The sequence below is a fragment of the Dermacentor silvarum genome, chromosome 10 (assembly GCF_013339745.2).
Source record: "Dermacentor silvarum isolate Dsil-2018 chromosome 10, BIME_Dsil_1.4, whole genome shotgun sequence".
Lineage (NCBI taxonomy): Eukaryota > Metazoa > Arthropoda > Arachnida > Ixodida > Ixodidae > Dermacentor > Dermacentor silvarum.
In genome coordinates this window covers 108,618,525-108,638,964 of record NC_051163.1, presented here as the reverse complement: position 1 = coordinate 108,638,964, position 20,440 = coordinate 108,618,525, and the positions used below count along the sequence as shown (strand labels likewise).

At 45.5% G+C, this 20,440-nt stretch overlaps 1 long non-coding RNA gene across 1 annotated transcript; it reads left to right on the top strand.

Moving 5' to 3' along the window:
• The first annotated feature begins 15,333 nt into the window (after window positions 1–15,333).
• Window positions 15,334–20,012, top strand: LOC125940576 (uncharacterized). The gene is made up of 3 exons (XR_007463766.1): window positions 15,334–15,987; window positions 17,870–17,973; window positions 19,578–20,012. It is a non-coding gene; the product is annotated as an uncharacterized LOC125940576 (long non-coding RNA).
• Window positions 20,013–20,440: the final 428 nt, after the last annotated feature.

Here is a 20,440-nt window from a genome sequence, read left to right as displayed (position 1 = left end):
GCGCTTGTGCTTGAACACTTTGTATGGTGCGCAGACTCGTTTTGTTGACGTTAGTTAAGGCTGGCAAGCTGTACCGCAGGAAGCCAAGAAACAGCACATTGTATAGTTGCAGCATAGCACTTGTGGACATTCCCCATGTCTTTCCAGTGAAGAACTTGAACAGGTGTCAGATGCCTGTTAACCGCTTCTTCATGTATGAAACATGATGGCTCCATGACATGTCTCTGTCAATTATAACGTCTAGAAACTTGTAAGATCGAATGTAGGGTATTCTTTGGCCATTTATCAATACGCTGTAGTTCGCCAAGGGCTTCCGTGTAAATGCCACAAGTGCGCATCTCTCAGATGATATTTCCAGACCTCGATTCCGAAGGTAAATAGCAGTCTGAGATGCGGCTTTCTGGATCTTCGCACGCAGTTGTAGGCGTGTTACTGCAGACGTCCAAACGCAGATGTCATCCGCATACATTGATAGCTGAACTGTGCTTGGCAGGTGCTTAAGGAGAGAAAGGAAAGTCTGATTAAACAGCACAGGGCATGAGGACACCGCCCTGGCGGACGCCGCGGTAGCTGTAATGTAGAGAGGTGTGGCCGTCCTCAGTGTTCACGAAAAAGGATCGCATGGAGAGTTAGTCGCGCATCCATTGAAAGATCCGGCCGCCCACACCTACCTCTTCGAGAGCTGTAAGTATGGCTTCATGTGTAATGTTGTCATACGCCCCTTTCATGTCGAGAAACAAGGAAGCGCAAAGACGCTTTCGGCATTTTTCGTGCTGAACTGTAGGTGACTAGGTCGACGACGTTATCTATCGATGATCGACCACGGCGAAAGCCCGTCATAGCCTCTGGGTAAATGTTGTGGTACTCTAGGTACCACTCCAGGCGTCCTAGGATCATTCTCTCCATTACTTTGCCCACACAACTAGCCAAAGCGATGGGGCGATACGATGAGAGCTCCAAAGGCGATTTGCCAGGCTTCAGTAGTGGAACCAGGCGACTGGTTTTTCAGCTTATCGGGAGCGTGCCATCTCGCCAAGATTCATTGCAGAGCCCTAGGAGAACAATGCTTGCGCGCTCACCCAGATGACGTAGGCCTCTGTAAGAAATGCCATCAGGTCCTAGAGTCGATGTGCGTCCACACAAAGCTAGTGCTGCCTTAAGTTCATGGATTGAAAAAGGTAGATCCATGCGTTGATCTCGCGGTGCTGGAGAGCTACTTGAAGGCGGAAAATTGTTGGGAGAAGCGAGTTGGCCGGATAATCTGGCGCAGAACTCTTCTGCTACGTCAATATCCGGTTGCTGTTGTGAAAGGGCTAGGGCCTTGAATGGAAACCGCTGCACGGGCAGTGTCCAGAGACCTCGTACCGTCCTCCACAATTGCGATAAAGGCTTGCGAGGGTTTAGAGACTCACAAAACGCAGCCCAGCGTTGTGATTCCAGCTTAGCTAACCGGCGCTGGATCTTATTTTGGATGCGTCTGGCGGTCCGTAAATCATCCATTGCATGCGTGCGGCGGTACCTTCGTTCAGCACGTCGATGAATTGCTCGAAGTCGTTCTAATTCTATATCAAATTCCGTTAGCTTCGAAGAGCATGTGAGAGTACACATAGTATCTTGTACTGCGCTCTTGATAGTCTCTTCCAAACGATGTGAAATGTTGTCTTGACAGTGCTCTTCCATGAGAGACTGAAATTTGGTCCAGTCCACTCCGTTAGCAGTGTGGACTTCAAATCGCAGTCATGTCGCAGTCATTGTTGATGAAGTAGCAGCAATCAATGCGAACCTGACAGCCACTGTTAGCAGCTTGCACGGCAAGGACATTCATGTGGTTGCATTGTTTATTTTGGTTCTCTGACTCAGGCGAGTAATGTGAATAATAGAACAATTATTAAATATCGTGAGCTAATAGAGGCCCAAAATACTCATTCGGGCAGCCATCAACAGGCTTGACAGGCCCCGTGGTGAACAACTAGCAGTGGTCGGGGCACGCTTGAAAGAAACCGTTAGCACTGTGGAATTCCAATCGCTGGCATGTCGTAGTCGTTGTTGGTGAAATAGCTGAATCAACGTGAACCTGACAGCCACTGTTAGCAGCTTGCACGGCAAAGGACATTCATGTAGTTGCATTGTTTATTTTGGTTCTCTGGCTCAGGCAAGTAATGCGAATAACAGAACAATTAATAAATATCGTGAGCTTATAGAGGCCCAAAATACTCATTCGGGCAGCCATCAACAGGCTTGACTGGACCGTAGTGAACAACTAGCAGTGATCGGGGCACCTTTGAAAGACACCGCTAGCACTGTGAACTTCAAATCGCAGTCATTTTGTAGTCACTGTTGGTGAAATAGCTCAATCAACGCGAACCTGACAGCCAATGTTAGGAGCTTGCACGGCAAAGGACATTCATGTGGTTGCATTGTTTATTTTGGTTATCTGGCTGAGGCAAGTAATGGCAAATAACAGAACAATTAGTAAACATCGTGAGCTCAGAGAGGCCCAATGCACTCGTTTGGGCAGGCAGCGTCGAACTTGACAAACCCCGTGGTGAAATAGCAGTAGTCGAGGTACGCTTGAAAGACATCGTAACAGTCTGCACTTCAAATCAAAGTCATGTCCTAGCCATTCTTTACTTTTTTTATCTGAGTAGGGCAAATAACGCGAATGCTAGCAAAATTAATAACCCTGAATAATTTTTCCAGCATTTTTTGTTGTTTCTTACTGGAATATTCTGAGTAACGCTGAACGTGTTTTATTGAGGCAGCTTGTTCATTGCACAAGTCGTAGGCAAAGCGACTGTCAGGCTTAAACAAGGAAATAGGTGAAGTAATAAATGGTGAAAGTTGCAAAAGCTCTCAGTGCACTGCTTTGCTGGGCTGCTTTGCAGACTGGAAAAGGTCATTTTAGTGATGAAAGCGTCAAACAGTAAATGACCCCCCAGAGCATAATTTTATACGTGTTGAAAAGGTGTACCATCATATGTTATGGGCACCGATACTGTCTGTTTACTAATACGGGAAGCGTGAACAAGAAGGAAAAAATATCAAGGTGTCGTTTCACAATATGGTACCCTTTCATGTGCACTTCTGGCGAGCTGTCGCATGCACTGATACATAAACACATGAACAAAATGAACAGTGGTAAGAAGTGAAGTTGCTGTGCAACCCACGTGATGCTTTTAACATAATATATCTGTAAACTTTTCTGTTGCCGTAATTGATAGAACTTTCTTTTGTGCAAGCAGGTTAATCCCATTGCGGCAGCCACACAAGAAGCAAGGACACATTAGTAGGAGAAACCACAGCGAGAAGGCAGATGGAGAAGACTAGGTAGACGGGAGAGAAAGGCTTTAATGAGATCGAAGAGACCAGCCTTGCTATTCACACGACTTGATGCAATGAATTACACGAGTTATTGAAATGGTGTGACAAGACGTAGCTGAAAGAAAATTTACAAAGCAAATAAAAATGTAAAATAAAAAACAGAAATAAGAATAAACACGAACACGCACGGAAGCACACAAATATTCACGTACACGCAGAGCAAACGCGAGCTCGAAGACAAAGAAAATGTGAAGTAGAAAAAAATGGGCGAATAAAAAATATACATATACGCGCAGTAATTAGGAATCAGTTCACAAGCTGCTGTGCCTGCAATGTGGTATGTCTTTTTTTTGCGCTGTGGCCTTACAATTGTCATGAGAATTTTTAGTAGCAATATATCGCGATAATTGAAAAGCAGTGCAGAGCTGTGTTGTGGGAAAGCGTATCGAGCGTTGGGAGCACAACGTATACTTGACTTGGTCGTAGCAGGCATTCTACAGCTGGCGCGTGCACGGAGCAACGAGTAATAAGCCATAAATCGACGCGAATATATGCCAAGCTTCCTTCTAAAGACATCAACTGAACGGTCATAATTTTATACGACTGTGTAGTCGGGCTAGCATTAAAGAAGCAAAGACTGTGACCAAACTTCTGACCATTACTAATTCAACGACATTCACTGAAGCAGCGCGTGTTAGTCACTTATTGTTTGCATTGGTGCACAGCAATCAAACGATGGTGTTACACAACGCTCGAACTACGCTGCAAAACGCTCGGCTACCTTATAACCCTGCTTTCAACGATGGTTTGCGCGCCGAGATAGCAGCAACGAGTCTTGGAATTGGAGTTCGCTTTCGCAGTTTTTTTTTATTGAGACACTCGTAGGTTTGTTTCATCCGCATAGGCTTTCCTCACTTCTTTTAGGAATGGATTTCCTAGATCACTTCACTCCGTCCGACGAAAACCACAGCGACACAGTGCACGAACACACCCGCAACTCACAGGAGGTACCAGAATCTGGAAAACTCTCCTCGTTGTAACGTCACCTTGGAGAAAGACAAAACACCATAGAACAAGCACACATGATGTTTTTTTGAAGCGGCTTGTCGCCGCGGGATACTGTTTTCAGACGAAGCACAGCGCAGCGTAACTGATGCTCACTGCAATCTTTCGTCACAAGATAACGACTCAGAACAAACGCACGAGGCACGAATGCTGCATCGTAATCTCGCAGTAATATTCCCGGTATAATATACCATCAGAAATAGTTTTGGAATTCACTCTGACGACGGGCAGGCGCACTCAGCTAACGCGACTCCGCCCAGTTCGAAGCGCGGGCGGCCTCATTCTTTGGCGGCAGGGTGACCGACAGTCCGGCTAATGACGCCAGTTCAGAGTGCGCGCCCATTGGTGGAGGCTCGTGTGCATCCGTCTATGAGGGCCAAACCCGGCGGCCTTCTAGAAAAGTTGTACCAGACTATAGGCTACCAACAGACTATGTTGCATGCGCACAGGAAGTTCGTATTGAGTTTTATTTACCTGAAACGTTTTCTTTATGTTTACAGCATTCTTTTATTATTTTGTTTTCTGGATAAACTGAGACAAATCATTTAAATACCGATTTCTGTTGTTACCACGCAGACTGTCGTGACCGAACAAGCCACGAGGTTCGAGTTCTGCCCCAAAAGCGGGTCATCTGCAATGGGGTTTCACCCAGACGACTATGCAGTGTTCTGACTTCTCACGGCGTTCAGCTTCTCCCTTGGCCTGTACTATTCAGTGAGATGGACTGACCGAAGGAGCCCTACTTCCACTCACTCTCGACTGAAAAACGAAGAAGTCTTCCTGGGTGGTCGCCGCCTCCCTGCGTGGTCCCTTTCTTTGTCCATGCTGGCATCGGTCGCAACGGGTGTCGGCGTGGTCAGCTTGTCGGCACATCAGTACGCCTACGGCTTGCACTTTGTTTTGAACATCGTTGCCCTGGCATTCACCACGCCCTTTATCGTCTACGTCTTTCTGCCAGTTCTTTATCCGTTGAAGGTTACGTCGGTATTTCAGGTAAGGAGGCGGTCTTGTTTTAAAGAAACAATGCAGCCGGATCCCCATTTATCTGCCGTGATAGCTTAGTGGTTACGGTGTTGGGGCGCTGAGCGCGAGGTCGTGGGTGCGATGTGTACTACGGTGGTCTCGTTCCATTGGATGGGGCCGTAAAGTAGGAAGGTTTATCTGTCATGAAATGGGTGCACGTCAATGAACCACACGTACAAGAAATAATCAGGAGGCCCCCACTGCTCCGTGCCTCAGGCGGTGAATTTAATAAGAATCACCGGTTCTGCCACAATGTGAATGATCAAAACAATTAGAGTCGTGGCGAAACCACGAATTTCCTGTAAGATAACTCTAAAAAATCATAAATGTTTGAAAACTATAAATCTTTAAAAACCAAGTAGAGAAATGGAAAGCAGTTTATCGCGTGTTGCAATGCAGTATCTGTTGGTATGAGAACTTTAATTACAACCCCAATTATTAAACAAAAAGAACTCATGAAAACTACAAATAAATGTGAGATTTAAACATTCATTTACAGAACTGCGACTCCACAACAAAAACAGATATTGATATTCTATTAACCTTACGTATGTTTAAAGTAAGCAAAGACAATGTCACGTTAGATGTATATTTCGTCAACTTGCTCATTTATTGGTTAGGATGTTTAATGTCCTAATTAAACTATATTTTCTCCTACAAGAGGGTTGCAAAGACTAATTACAATAATATTGTTACGTGTGGAAAGACACACACGAAAGAAGCTATTTACAATATATTTACACTGGAACCAAAACCGCCAGGCCGACACCTTGCTCGAGCCAAAAGCCCAGACACACTTCATCGTCTTTCTCGCGGCGGCTCGTCTCTTTAGCATCTCTAGATGGTATCGTAATACTACCCCCCGGCGGCGAAAGCACCGTCACGGTGCTGTTAAATATCCAAGGCGCTTGGAGAGGTGTAGGGTTTGAGTCGGGCGACGTGGACAATATCACTGGTTGTCCCAGCGGAGGACGTAGAGGGCGTGGCTAGAACGATTTCATATGTGACATCGGTCACTTGGCGGAGCACGCGATATGGGCCTATGTAACAGGAGAGCAGTTTTTCACAAAGGCCCACTTTACGCGATGGTGACCAAAGCAACACGAGGGTGCCGGGCGCAAAACGCACATCACAGTGACGGAGGTCGTAGCGTTGCTTCTGTTTGTCTTGGGACACTTCCAGACGAGCACGCGCAAGTTGACGAGCATGGTCAGCACGGGCGATTGCATCACGGGCATAATCGCTAGTTGAAGCCATGGTGGTTGGTGGACGGAAGCACAGTGTCTAGTGGTAGCGTCGGTTCTCGGCCATACAAGAGATAAAACGGGGGAAATCCAGCAGTTTCAAGACGGGAAGAGTTGTACGCAAAGGTAACGTAAGGTAGAGCCAGGTCCCAGTCACGGTGGTCGGCTGAAACGTATTTGGATAGCATGTCTGTAAGGGTGCGGTTCAAACGTTCAGTGAGGCCGTTCGTTTGTGGGTGGTAGGAGGTGGTAATTTTGTGCTGTATTGAGCAGGCACGCATGATGTCGTCAATTACTTTGGACAAAAACGTACGGCCACGGTCGGTGAGCATTTGACGCGGAGCACCATGCATCAAAATGATATCGTGTAGGAGGAAGTCCGCAACATCAGTAGCGTAACTGGTCGGAAGAGCGCGTGTTATGGCGTAGCGGGTCGCGTAGTCCGCAGCGACGGCAACCCATTTGTTTCCTGATGCAGATTCCGGAAATGGGCCGAGAAGGTCTAAGCCGACACGATGGAAGGGTTCGGCAGGGATGTCGAGCGGCTGCAGGTAACCAGCGGGGAGCTGGGAAGGCTTCTTGCGTCGTTGGCAAAGCTCACAAGCGGCGACGTAACGCCGTACGGAACGTGCAAGGCCCGTCTCTTTAGCATCTCTAGATGGTATCGTAATAATATTTTAGAGGACCTATTTAGAAAACACCTGAATGCTTTAGAAGCGGTCACTGTCACACGCCTCCTAACGCACTTTGATAGATATAGCCCACACACTGTCGCTTCAGTAATGTGGGACGCTGCGGGTTCTTTCGTTCTTTGCAGCTGTTTCCAGTATCTTGTTATTGAGATAATTTCCAATTCATTTTCCATTATTATTCGGAATTTTTTTCTGACAATACCTATTCGTATAGATATAACACCTTTCTTTAAATAGAAGTGCAATGTAAATTGGCTCAGAAGTTTAGTATTGAGAGTGATCGAGGTGTGAGAACTAAGTCAGGCCGGAACTGAAAGAATGCTGTGAAGGGAGATTGGGACAGTGAGAGATTAAAAGTATCCTGGGACATGTTAGCCTGGCGACAGGCCTCGCATGCTGCTTCAGGTGAACTGGCGAAGCCCATGTTTTTCTTCCATATGTAGTGAAGATGAATGCCCGGCGTCAGCAGACACGTCGCCAGTCGTCCGGGAGGCGCGAGCTCGAGATTGCCTGACCTGCTCTGGTTGAGACACGCTGCCTGCTGCTCTCTGGCCTGTATTCACATTAGATTCTGGTGGAGGTGCTGCGGTTTTCCCCCCAACCTGGAATTACGCACCCGAACTCTGCCGTCCGTCATGCCTGACGACCTCAGCCCGACATCCCCACCGGTTACTCCAGCCATCGTATGTACCGGTGCCCAGCGTCAGCGGGATCCTGACGTATTCAGCGGCACCGACGAGAAAGACGTTGAAGATTGGCTATTTTTTGTGTCCCTCGTTCCGTAAAAACAACCTAAATAAAAATGAGGGAAACCCGCACCACCACAGGTATCGCAGGTTTGAACCAATGAAACATAAATGAAAAGGGGTATGAACCCAAAACAGTTTTGATTTGAAGATTGGCTGGAAACAGTTGAAGATTGGCTGGAATCGCATGAGCGCGCCAGCAACACCTACAAATGGGATGATCCCCTCAAGCACGGCAATGCGATCTTCTATTTATCGCGTGTCGCCAAGCTGTGGTTCAAAAGCCACGAAGCCAACCTACGCACGTGGGCTAGCTTCAAAACCGGTATCGCAGATGTTTGAACGCCGAGCTTAGGTCGGCAAAGTTGGGATATTATCAGCGGTTGTTTTCTGATATAAAGAAACAGCAACCTGACGCCGCATGGAAAGTGCTAAATAGGGTTCTCGGTCGCGAAAGTAAAACGGAAACGCCCTCGAAGTTAACGCACAATAACCGTGAAATAGTTGGTCAGGCGCTTGTTGATCATTTTAACCAAGCGTTTCTAAAACACGCTCTTCCAGATAGTAACCTACAGGTTATCAGACCGTCCAACAATTGCCCTGCTGAGAGCTTTGCTCTGCATGATATAAGTGAAGCTGAAGTTTATCGAACATTTCTAGGTCTACGGAACAGCAAGGCTTTAGATATAGATAACCTACAAATAAAGCCCATAAAATATGTTATCGAATGCATTGCGCCTGCGCTCACTCACATATTCAATCTCGCTATCCAATCAGGTCAAATTCCTGACGCACTGAAACGATCCAAGGTAACAGTCATTTACAAAGGGGGCAATAAAAATGAGACAACAAATTATAGGCCAATATCTGTTGTACCAATTTTTTCTAAAGGCTTAGAAAAGATATTGTTTTCTCGACTGACTAACTTCTTTGACAAAATAAATCTTCTTTCCGACGCGCAGTTTGGCTTTAGGAAAGGACGCTCTACTGAAACAGCTTTATTAACTCTTAAAGAAAGTGTGCTACAAAACATCGAAAATAAACATATAACTCTTGGTCTTTTCGTTGATTACAGTAAAGCATTCGATTCACTTAACCATAACATACTGATACTAAAACTCTCGTACTACGGGGTTCGTGGTAAGCAGCTCGAACTACTTCGTTCGTACTTGGCCAATAGGACTCAGTGTGTGTACATTGGCAATTACCATTCATCTCCCCTCCATATAAAATGTGGTGTGCCCCAAGGCAGTATTTTAGGTCCTCTTTTGTTTAATGTATATACAAACGATATTGTAGGTATTGACGCAAGCTCAAAATTTATCATATATGCCGATGATAGCACTATTCTACTCTCCGGAACTGATGAAGCCGACCTAGCGTCAAGATGTAATCACGTTCTTGAGAAACTCGTATTTTGGTCACATTCGAACTGCCTCAAAATTAACCCAGCTAAAACCAAGGTACTTTTCTTCCGTGCAAAAAATAAAGTAATTAATTTAGAACAGAATATATACTGCGACGGGCACAGGATAGAAATCGTTAATGAATATAAAATTCTCGGAGTAACATTCAGCTCAAATCTCTCATGGGATTCGCCTTTTGACAACTTATGCAAAAAACTTTCAATGACCACAGGAGCTCTATCTCGTTGCCGTGCAATTCTCCCAGTGGAAGCAAAAAAAACAGATTTATTATGCGCTGTTCGCTTCTCATATTAACTACTGTAGTCTCGTATGGTTGACCACTACACAAAGAAATATTACAAGGATTTGTTTATTACAAAAGAAAGTTGTTCGCAATATCGCAAATATCGATTATTTAGCTTCCACAGAATATTATTTTAAGTTGTACAACATTATGCAAATACAACATATGTATGAATTTCGTGTTCTGCGTTCATTCTATCTGTCTTCACCTACTTTTAAAAATTTTATTACCACAATAGCACTGCTTCAGCAATATACCAATGTTCGTACACGTTGTCCTGACTTTTGGCTTATACCACGTTTCCGTACTTTTTACAAGCTTCAGTCTTTGAAATATAATCTTCCGGTAATCCTCAATAAATACGAACATATAGCGAAGCCCACACTAGCATTACTACATCAGCTCTTTTCTTAGATCATACCTACCACTTTTGTCGTGAAGCTACATACATTAGCAATTCTTTTTTTTAACAGAAGCTAAATCATCCTGTGTCTGCTTGTATTTGACGCTGTGGTGTTTCAGATTGCAATATCTTTTCCTGATGTATTATATGTGTATGTGTGTATGCATATGTGAAATCACACGTATATGTGTATATATGTGTGTGTGTGTATATATATATGTATGTGTTATTTTCCCCTTTCATTATATTCGACCTTTTATATATTTTTTCTTCGTATATAAATCATTTTTTTAAAATTTTATAGTAATATATCTAGTATTGTGTATTCTTACCCCTATAGTGTATTCTTATTCTGATGAACTAGTATTTTCTGTTTTGTATGTTTTTGTTTAATGGCTCGACATGCACGTCGAGGTCAAGCCCTGCCTTGAATATGGTGTCCGGGCCTCTGTCAAGCTGCAGACCGCAGCTTTTAGCCCTGTCAACCACCAAATTTGTTTTAGAAATAAATTTGAATTGAATTGAATTGAATTTCCTGCCGCCCTGGCGTGCGCAAACTTCGCGCTGAACAACGCCTACGAAGCCGATCCCAAGAAACTGGTGAAACGTTCACCACCTACATAGAGGACATCGTCGACCTCTGCCGGCGTGTCAACCCGACGTTGGCGGAGGCGGACAGGGTGCGTCACACAATGAAAGGCATTTGCGACGATGCCTTTCATATGCTGCTTTCCAAAAACCCAGGCACTGTTTCTCAGGTCATTGAGCTTTGCCAGAGCTTCAACGAGCTCTGCAGACAGCGCCTTCTCATGCGGCGCCCACCTGTGTCCGACGAAACCCTCGCGAGCATGACTGCGGATCCTGAGATGGACTCTCTGCTTTGCCAGATAAAGGAGTTCGTCTGTGCTGAGGTCGCTCGTCAGCTTTCGCTGCTGTCTTCAACCACGCCACCACCCTCGCCTTTGCCGGCCAACCTTCGCTAGCTCATCCATGAGCCAGTTAGCACAGCTCTCCCTTTGCCCACGAGACTCCGTCGGTACCGACTCCCGTTGCTTTTCCCGAGGCGACTGTACCTCTCAGCTATGCCGAGGCTCTCGCGCGGCCACCACCGCAGACCTTTGCGCCATTCCCATCAGTTGTGCCACTGCGCCCAGCCCCTCACTTCGTTCAGCCGCAGTACCCACACAACAATGAACAATGGCGCACCCCTGACAACCGGCCAATATGTTTTGCGTGTGGTCTACCTGGCCACGTTGCACAATTTTGCCGTCGCCACGCAACATCCTACCGCCGCAGCTTCGGCAATATACGTTTCACCGTACCGCGGTCGTCCTCCGCGTCTCAGAAGCCTGGCCAGATGTCTTCCTACTCGGACCACCGCCCTTTTGTTGACCGCCGTTCGCCATCGCCTCGACGCCGCTCGCTTTCGCCGATGCGTCGTCGTCCTTCTACGCCAGAACGGGAAAACTAATCGCCGTAGTTCCAGAGGCAAGAACTGCGTCACACACGAACAGACCAAGGCCTCTCCCTTCTCCGACTAATGTTATTGATGTATTTGTGGACGGCGTCACTGTACTCGCCTTCGTTGACACTGGCGCCGCAGTTTCAGTTATTAGTGCCAAACTTTGCCGACCTCTCTACATTTTCACATCAATAAACTACTTCTTCTTGCCACTGTCAAACGTATCACTTCGTACTGCCAGCGCCGACCGCATCAAGCCTGCCGCTGTGTGTACTGCTCGCGTTGTGATCAACGGCCTCCTCTATAATGTCGAATTTTCGGTGCTGTGTTCTTGTTCCCACGATGTCATTTTGGGCTGGGAGTTCCTTTCCGCTAATAAGGCCGTCACTAACTGTTCTCGTGCTGAAGTGGAACTTCAAACGCTGTGTCATGTCCCTCTCCTTGACGCGCGTGAACCTGAAGATAAAGTATTTGTTGCCGAAGACTTCACAATTCCACCGCACTCATGTGCCCTTGCCACAGTGTCATGCAACATTGTTGCTGATGCCATCGCACTTTTTCGCCATCTGCAATTTTCGTTCGTCGCAAATGCTCCCCGCTGCCTTTCGCCCTTTTGGACGTTCATGCCGGCGTCAGCAGAGTGCTCATCGCCAACAGATTGTCCTGTCCTCTCACTTTGCTTCGTGGGGAGTGCGTTGGCCGTGCCCGGTGTGTTGACCCTGCTGCCATCATTGACATGCCCACTGGTTCCATCGCCACTCATGAGGTCGCCGGAGTGACCTGTAACCCTGCGCAGGAGCCAACTTCACCCGATATTTTACATAGCTCCATCGCCGATACGTTGACTATTTCCCAACGCGCCCAGCTTCTACGCCTTCTCGACAAGTTCCATTCGTCTTTCGACAGCCAGCATGTTCCCTTGGGCCGCACGTTAACTGTTTGTCAGCGCATCGACACGGGTACCAGTGAGCCAATGCGACAAAGACCATATCGTGTATCCGCGACAGAGCGCCGTGTTATCGTCGACCAAATAGCTCACATGTTAAAGCGCGCCGTCATTCAGCCTTCGGATAGCCCCTGGGCATCTCCAGTTGTTCTTGTTAAGAAGGATGAATCGATTCGATTCTGTGTCGATTGCCGTCGTCTTAACAAAATAACTCGTAAAGATGTTTACCCTCTTCCGATAATTGACGACGCTCTTGAATGTCTCCAAGGCGCGGAGTTCTTCTCTTCTATCGACTTACGCAGCGGCTATTGGCAAGTCCCCATGGCACCCGAAGACCAACCAAAAACGGCCTTTGTAACACCAGATGGCCTATATGAATTCTGTGTCATGCCTTTCGGGCTTTGCAACGCCCCCACAACATTTGAGCGTATGATGGACAACCTTTTGCGTGGTCTCAAGTGAAAAACGTGCCTGTGCTACTTAGATGATGTGGTTATTTTATCGCCCGATTTTGCCACCCGTCTCTGTAGGCTGGAGGAAGTGTTACAGTGCCTAACTGCAACCGGCCTTCAGCTCAACCTGAAGAAATGCCACTTTGGCGCAAGTCAGCTCACCATCCTTGGCCATGTAGTATACAAACACGGTATTTTTCCTGACGCCGCCAAGCTCCGTGCAGTTGCTGATTTTCCCAAACCTTCCTCCATAAGAGAACTTCTCAGCTTCCTTGGCCTGCGTTCTTACTTTCGCCGCTTCATTCGGAATTTTGCGTCCATCACCGCTCCTTTGAATGAGCTTCTACGGAGCGACTTGAACGATTACGCCTGGTCGTCCGCTTGTGACGATGCCTTCCAAGAGTTGCGTAGTCTAATGACCTCCCCCCCTATACTGCGTCACTTCGACCCGACAGCCCCGACCGGAGTACACACCGACGCGAGCGGTGTTGGACTCGGCGCTGTGCTCGCGCAGCGCAAATCTGTATTCGACGAGTGCGTCTTTGCAGACGCAAGCTGCACCTGCACCAAAGCCGAGAAGAATTATTCCGTTACGGAGAAGGAATGGTTGGGCATAATCTGGGCACTTGGTGAATTTCGACCCTACCTCTATGGCCGCCCCTTCGACGTGATTACAGACCACCATGCACTTTGTTGGCTGCCCACGTTGAACGACCAGTCAGGTCGATTAGCTCGCTGGGCTTTGCGGGTGCAAGATTTCGACGTGAGCGTTTTCTACAGGTCTGGCTGCCACCACACCGATGCCGACGCGCTTCCCCGTTCACCTGTCTCAACCGAAAGCGATGCCTGCCCATACAAAAATACTTCCTTACTTTCTTTAGAACTCTTACCAACTTTCTATCAACTTTAGTAACACTCTATGTACTTTTACTTTCTATTAACACATCTTACAAGAAAGTTGGTAGGGTCTGTCTTTACTTCGGTCTGAAGAAAGTTTGTTTAAAGAAAGTTTAAAGGAAATTGTTAGGCTCTGTTTTAACTTTCGTTTGTAGGAAGTTTTTAAAAGAAAGTTGGTAGGCTCTGTTTTGACTTCGGTTGAAAGAAAGTTTCTTTAAAGAAAGGTTTAAGAAAGTTGGTAGGCTGTCTTTTACCTTTTGTTTGTACGAAGTTTGTTCAAAGAAAGCTTTAAAAAAGTTAGTAGGCTCTGTTTTTATTTTCGTTTCAAGAAAGCTTGTTTAAAGCACCATTAAAGAAAGTTGATAGGCTCCGTTCTTGTTTTCGCTTGAAGCAAGTTCGTTTGAAGAAAGTTTAAAGAAAGTTTAAGGAAAGTTGGTAGGCTCTGTCTTTACTTTTGTGTAAAGAAAATTATAACAATTGTATTTGTTTCATTCATTTGCTCATTTAGCACTGCAATAAAGAAGCATAACATGCAATATCGGTAATACAATAATTAGTACGAATAAACTAAGTGTCATACTGATAATTGCTTCCTGCAGTTTAAGAGAAAGCGAGGAGACAGAATAATTTTTGTTATTACGCGTGCATATATAATTAGCAGTAGCTAAGGTAAAATATCTTAGCCTGCCCCAGTGAAATTGTATATAACGTTTTCCTACTTCAAAAAAAAAGGTAGTTGTACACTGACTGACTGGTACTCGAACCCGGGACTTCTGCGTGTGAGGCAGAGACGCTACCACTACTCCACGTATTATAGTAGCACCAGCAGGAACTATACAATGCCTATACTTTCTGACATGTCGTAAGGCCATTTATTTGTTTTCACGACGCTTACCTTTTTTCGGAATTCGGCTTCTTAAGAAACCTTTCCTTTACGATTTTATGCAAACTATACACAAAACTTTCGCAAATGCAGTACCTGCGGTCACTGTTAAAAGAGCCTTTCTTTTCAAAACTGCGGGTGATTGTTGTGTTGATATATTGGCGGGATTCGTACGGCAGCAAGGATTCCGTAAATGCTTGCTTGGGCACAGAAGTGAATAATTTACGATTGTCAGTTTACTGAGTAGTCAGTTGTGTACCTGGCATGGCCGTATCTGTTTGTTTGCGCTTGCGTGCAAGCAGTACGCCTGTTGCACTTCAGCCGAAGCTTCAGCTGCTGTAGCACGCCAGCCATCGCCACGTTTTGTTACCTTTATTCCTGACGCTAAGAGGAAATATCGTCTCATCAATTCAAGATGAGAGCACATATTCTCGAAAACACCACACTTGACGCCATAATTAACGTGTATATGGGCGGTGACCACGGATATCTGCTCGGTAAGTGTCATATTAGCCCGTAGACCGTCCGTCATTTCAAGCAGACGGAGCCGAACGGGCGGCGGGTGGATTGGCTCATGCTTCAGCTACGACTTCCCTTGAGTGACAAATGCGAATCTCGAAGGCTATGCTCCTGAAGCGATGCGAATCAGGGAGGCAGGTTCCTTTTCGTTAACCGCAGTGTGGCGCTGCTGCAGTGTTTTGCTGCCAATTAATCCAATCCAATCCAAGTTGCTGTAGTGCATGGACCACGTTGGCTGTGCGCGAGTGCTCGTTGCAGTGAGGTGGTAGTTGAATTTTATATTAGAAGTGCCTAGGCAAAATGTGCTTCTTATCGTGTGCATTAACCATCGCACAACCTCTGGACTCGTGAAATGCCGTTGTTCGCCGTGGGTTTCGTGCGATACGCCAGTGTCAACAGTGTCTTACTGCGCCCGTCCAAGCTGCCTTTGTTTCCGCCTGCCTGCGCTCTCTCGTGAAAAGCCTGGTACTGGGGCTTCATCTCATTGTATGGAAGAATTTGTTGTAGGTTGTGCATTCGTGGTGCTGTAGTTCATCGGCAGCTCTACAGTGTTTGCGCCCGAAAGAGAGTTGGTGCCACGGTACCCGTGAGACGAAAGAGCGTTTGTTGACTACGTCTTGAAAGGTAAGCAAGTTTGGCGCTTGTGCGCGTTGTTGTAGCTTATGGTTCATGTAATGAGCTTTGTGTAACAAGAGCAGAGCACATTCTGAGCGTAAGTGGTCCATGTTTCTGGTGCACATATAGTAAGCAATTTTACGAAAGCTTCTGTTGATGTTATCGCGTACTTGCATTTTCCTGTGAAGTATGCTACCCCGTCTGATTGCTCTGTTACGTTTGGCCGAGTTGGGTTCCAAGCCGGGAGAAGAAGACGCCGGGAGAAGGAAGAACGTACTATCGTGAGCAATATGAGCTCGAACACGCGAGCGCGTGGAAAATAGCCTCGAACCCTACATCGGCCGATTTGCAGTGGCCGCTTTTGGAAACAAATCGGAAAGGGCGCCGCGCTTCCGCTGGCTGTTCACACTCCCGCCTCGATATCATTGCTGCAAAACGGTAGCTTGTAGCATGTCACTGGCCGCTAGCGGTGATATCAATTCACATCAACGCGCACAGCTACATCAAATGACCCATCAAGCTCTGCAGCTGCTGAGATATCGGCTGTGACGTAGACTTCCATAATGCACAGGTCATGCTTGTATTAAATCTAGGCGGTGTTGGCTGAGCGTTCGGATACGCCACTTTTATCATTTTGTTTTGTACGCTAGCGAAGCGGGAGAGCCAACAGTTAGCGGAAGAGCGCCCCTCCTTTCACCTCCGGTTTCGGCAGCGCCATCCACGTATGACGCTATCTAGGTTTTGAGGCTATTTTCCACGCGCTCCCGTGTTCGAGCTCATATTGCTCACGATAGTACTTTTAATGCGGCATGCTTGCCGAAAGAAGGTGTACAAAAAGAAGCGCCAACGGCGTGATCCGCAGTCCTTTATAAAGGAACGCCGTGATCAAAGGGCGAGTGAAAACATATCAGCGCACATGCGCGAAACAGATTATCGTCCGGAACAGATGAGCCAGACTTGGGCGCCGGCTGATAAGCGGTGCGCAAACGCAACAGCTCTGACTGAATGGGAACACAATTATGGAAACACTGCAAGTTACTGTTGGGTAGTTTCCCGGCAGAAAATTATTCCATATTTAAGCATTTCCGCGAGTACACTGCAGGTGTGTATACGTCGATGTGTCATGGGCTTCACGCGTTGGCACAGGATAGCTATATTTGACGCTTGCGCACATATTAGCTTGTATGAAGACTTTTTTGTTTACAGTTCACTTTCAAAGCCCGCATCGCGAGAACCTGTCTGTATTCTATATTGAACTATAGAACCTGTCGTGTTCTATATTGCAAGGCAGATATACGCAGATATTGCAATGACGAGGTTTCTTTTTAATCGAGACATCCCAATCAGACGCTGGCTTTTACTATATATACATATTCATCTAAAGAACAGTATGCCAGCTCTTCCAGTCATAGGTAATGACTGTGCCTTGTAGTAATAAAGTAAGGGCTGCGATTTCGTGGCGCTACTTTGCGCTCTATCCTACGTCACTCTTACCACCCACTGTGAACGGCCGGCTATTCCAGTTCATAACACGGGCGGCGCGTCGGTCAAACCACTGACGAAGAGCAAGAAGGAATATCATCGCTAAACAAACACGGCCTAGGGTTCAAAAGACTTTTCATGTGCTCAATATATTTTTTCATAATCCAATGCTCTTTTGCTTTATTACATATTTGAGTTTCGGTGATTTTTCTGGTAGTCTTATGTTTGCTGCATTTCCGCATGGAATCTCACTTGTTACAACATAACTGTGTAACCTCCTGAGATATAATGGAAAGATTCGTACGAGACGCGCATTAATGTAGCTGCTAGTGTGAGGCTCTTTGCAATTCAGTATTACACTGATATGACAGGTTTCCAGATTCACATTGCAATAAATTATTCATTGCAGTTGAAGGCTGTGCGGATTCTGGAGGCATCCCACAGGAACCTGCAGCACTGCTGCAAGCTGGAGAGCACCACTATAAAGCACCTGATCTGCGTGCTTTTACAAAGGTGCGTACAAAACTGTCATTGCATTGTGTGTTGTAGGATATGTTTCTGTAATATGCAATCATTTTACTGTGTGTGCCATTTTCATGATTTCTAGTGGCTAATCACTTGCATATCACTTTTGGTCATCTGGGGGGCGCTCAGTTTAATGAACTTATCTTTAACTAGCCTCCTCTGAGCTAAATATAACCCTGACTTGAGTAACTGCATGATAAACTCTGTACAGACTGTATATTAATCTAGTCAGTTTGCCTTTTTAAGATAATCGTTGAGAAGCATGAGGTCTCGAGATGTGTATCTTTTTGTCATTTTTATTATGGAGTATTGTGAAGCTCACTTCTCACACTATTGCCTGTGCACCTATATTGTTCCCTCTAATCGCTCACACTTATGTATTGCGTACCGTACTTCATCTCCTAAAATGAGCATACAAACAGCAAGATTTTCGTCTTTATTAGGTAGCTGCTGAATCCCTAGCCACAGTATGAGAAGGTAATTCCTCAAGCATATAACTAACCAATAACCTTTTAATGTGACAAGTTCAATATGCACCCGAAGTGCAGGTTGGCTTCAAGCAGGAAGCTGGTCTCCTTTGTATTTTACAGAAATTTGAGGTGGTAACGCAAACTGCTAAATCACAACAATCCGCACAGCGCAGTAGTTGCAAGCCACCACGACAGTGCAGCTGAATGCTGAGTGTTCGCCGTTACATTGGCACTTTTTTTTCTGCGGGCAGTAGCAAGCCAGGACAGTGCAGCTGAACACTGAGCGTTCGCCTTTACATTGGCATTTTTTTCAGCGTGTCTCTGCCCTTCTCCAGTTGACATTGGATAAAGCTTGTTCTTTGCTGTCACTTATCTGAAATGCAAACAATCTTTTTTACCTTTTCTTTCATATTACTTGTCAGCTGCCTAATACACAAGCTTCCAGTGACATGGTAACAGTGCTGACTACTGCCCAGAACATGTGTGCATCTGTGGTTTGTGGTACCACATGCTCACTACCTCGGATTTACTGAGATGTCACAAGGAACCTTGCTTCATGCTCAAGCTGCCCTGCACTTGGTGGAAATATTGAAATAGTCACTTTTTAATATAATAATTTGTTGTGGTTTTAGCAAATTGAGTTTTGAAACTGTGAATAATGCGCACTAGAGGGTCTATAAAAATGTTTTCTACCACCTAAAGACATGGTTTAGGCAAAAAGTGCTTTATGCATGTCATCACATTTATTGAGTTCGGCATATCTCGCTGAAGCCATTCTAAAAACTTTGAGTATCTTTACTGCAACTGATTTACAGCTACTTTATACAAGTGTACGATTCCTACATGTAACACATGCATATTATGTGCAGCAGTTTTGCTTCAGCAATGCTTCAGTCACTTTTTGGGTGGCGTTCCAATACCCACAAGGACGTCGCCCAAAAAGAAGCTTTGCACCCCAGAGGTGTGAATGCCATTCTAAGTATGTGTGGCAAGGCAGTCAGTTGAAATCTTCGTTTTGATTGTATGTCATTCGAAGTCAAATTCTTGTGGATGACTGCATCATGCTATCTTGACCAGATACAATTCATAAGGCTAACTATTATTGCATTTTTCCTCCTTTAGGCTTGCAGCAAGAGGGATATCAAGAACACGGGAGATATCCAGACCACATTATAGTCACTGCTTGCTTGTGGCTTCTTAGGGCATGTATGAAAGGGTTGGAAAATAAACATCAGTGTTTGAAAAGATTGGTGTGTTTCACTAACAGGTACATACTTTTATATGTTCAAGGTTGCATCAGAGCACTACCAGACAATTTTTAAAAAATGCTGGAAAAAGTCGATAAATGCCACCAGGATGTTTCTAGGGCGAGCAACAGAAAGTTGGAAAAAAGCTACAAGAATGTTTCTAGAGCAAGCAACAGAAAGTTGAAAGAACGTTACAAGGATGTTTCTAGGGTGAACAGCAAAAAGTAGGAAAAAAGTTACTAGGATGTTTCTAGGTCAAGCAACAGAAAGTTGGGAAAAAGTTACAAGGATGTTTCTAGGGCGAACAGCAAAAAGTAGGAAAAAAGTTACTAGGAAGTTTCTAGGTCAAGCAACAGAAAGTTGGAAAAAAGTTACAAGTATGTTTCTAAGGCGAACGGCAAAAAGAAGAAAAAAAGTTGCTAGGATGTTTCTAAGAAGTAAAAAGACGCCCTGCTTTTAATGTTTGAAGGATGTTCATTCATCGTTTTAAGAAAGTTTGTAAATGAAATTTTAATTGAATCTCGGTGGCCAATAGTCGACTAGATGTTGGTATGAAGTACTTAGGAAGTTTAAAAACGGTTTGAGAACTTTCAATAGACCGTTCATAGGTTTTAGTAACATTTGTCTAAAAAAATTTAATTGAACGTTACTAGAATTTTTTGTAAGGGTGCCTCTCTGCCGTTGACCAAGTACTTTCGTTCCCAGCAGGCTGCGACATGGCTTCGTTGCAACGCAAAC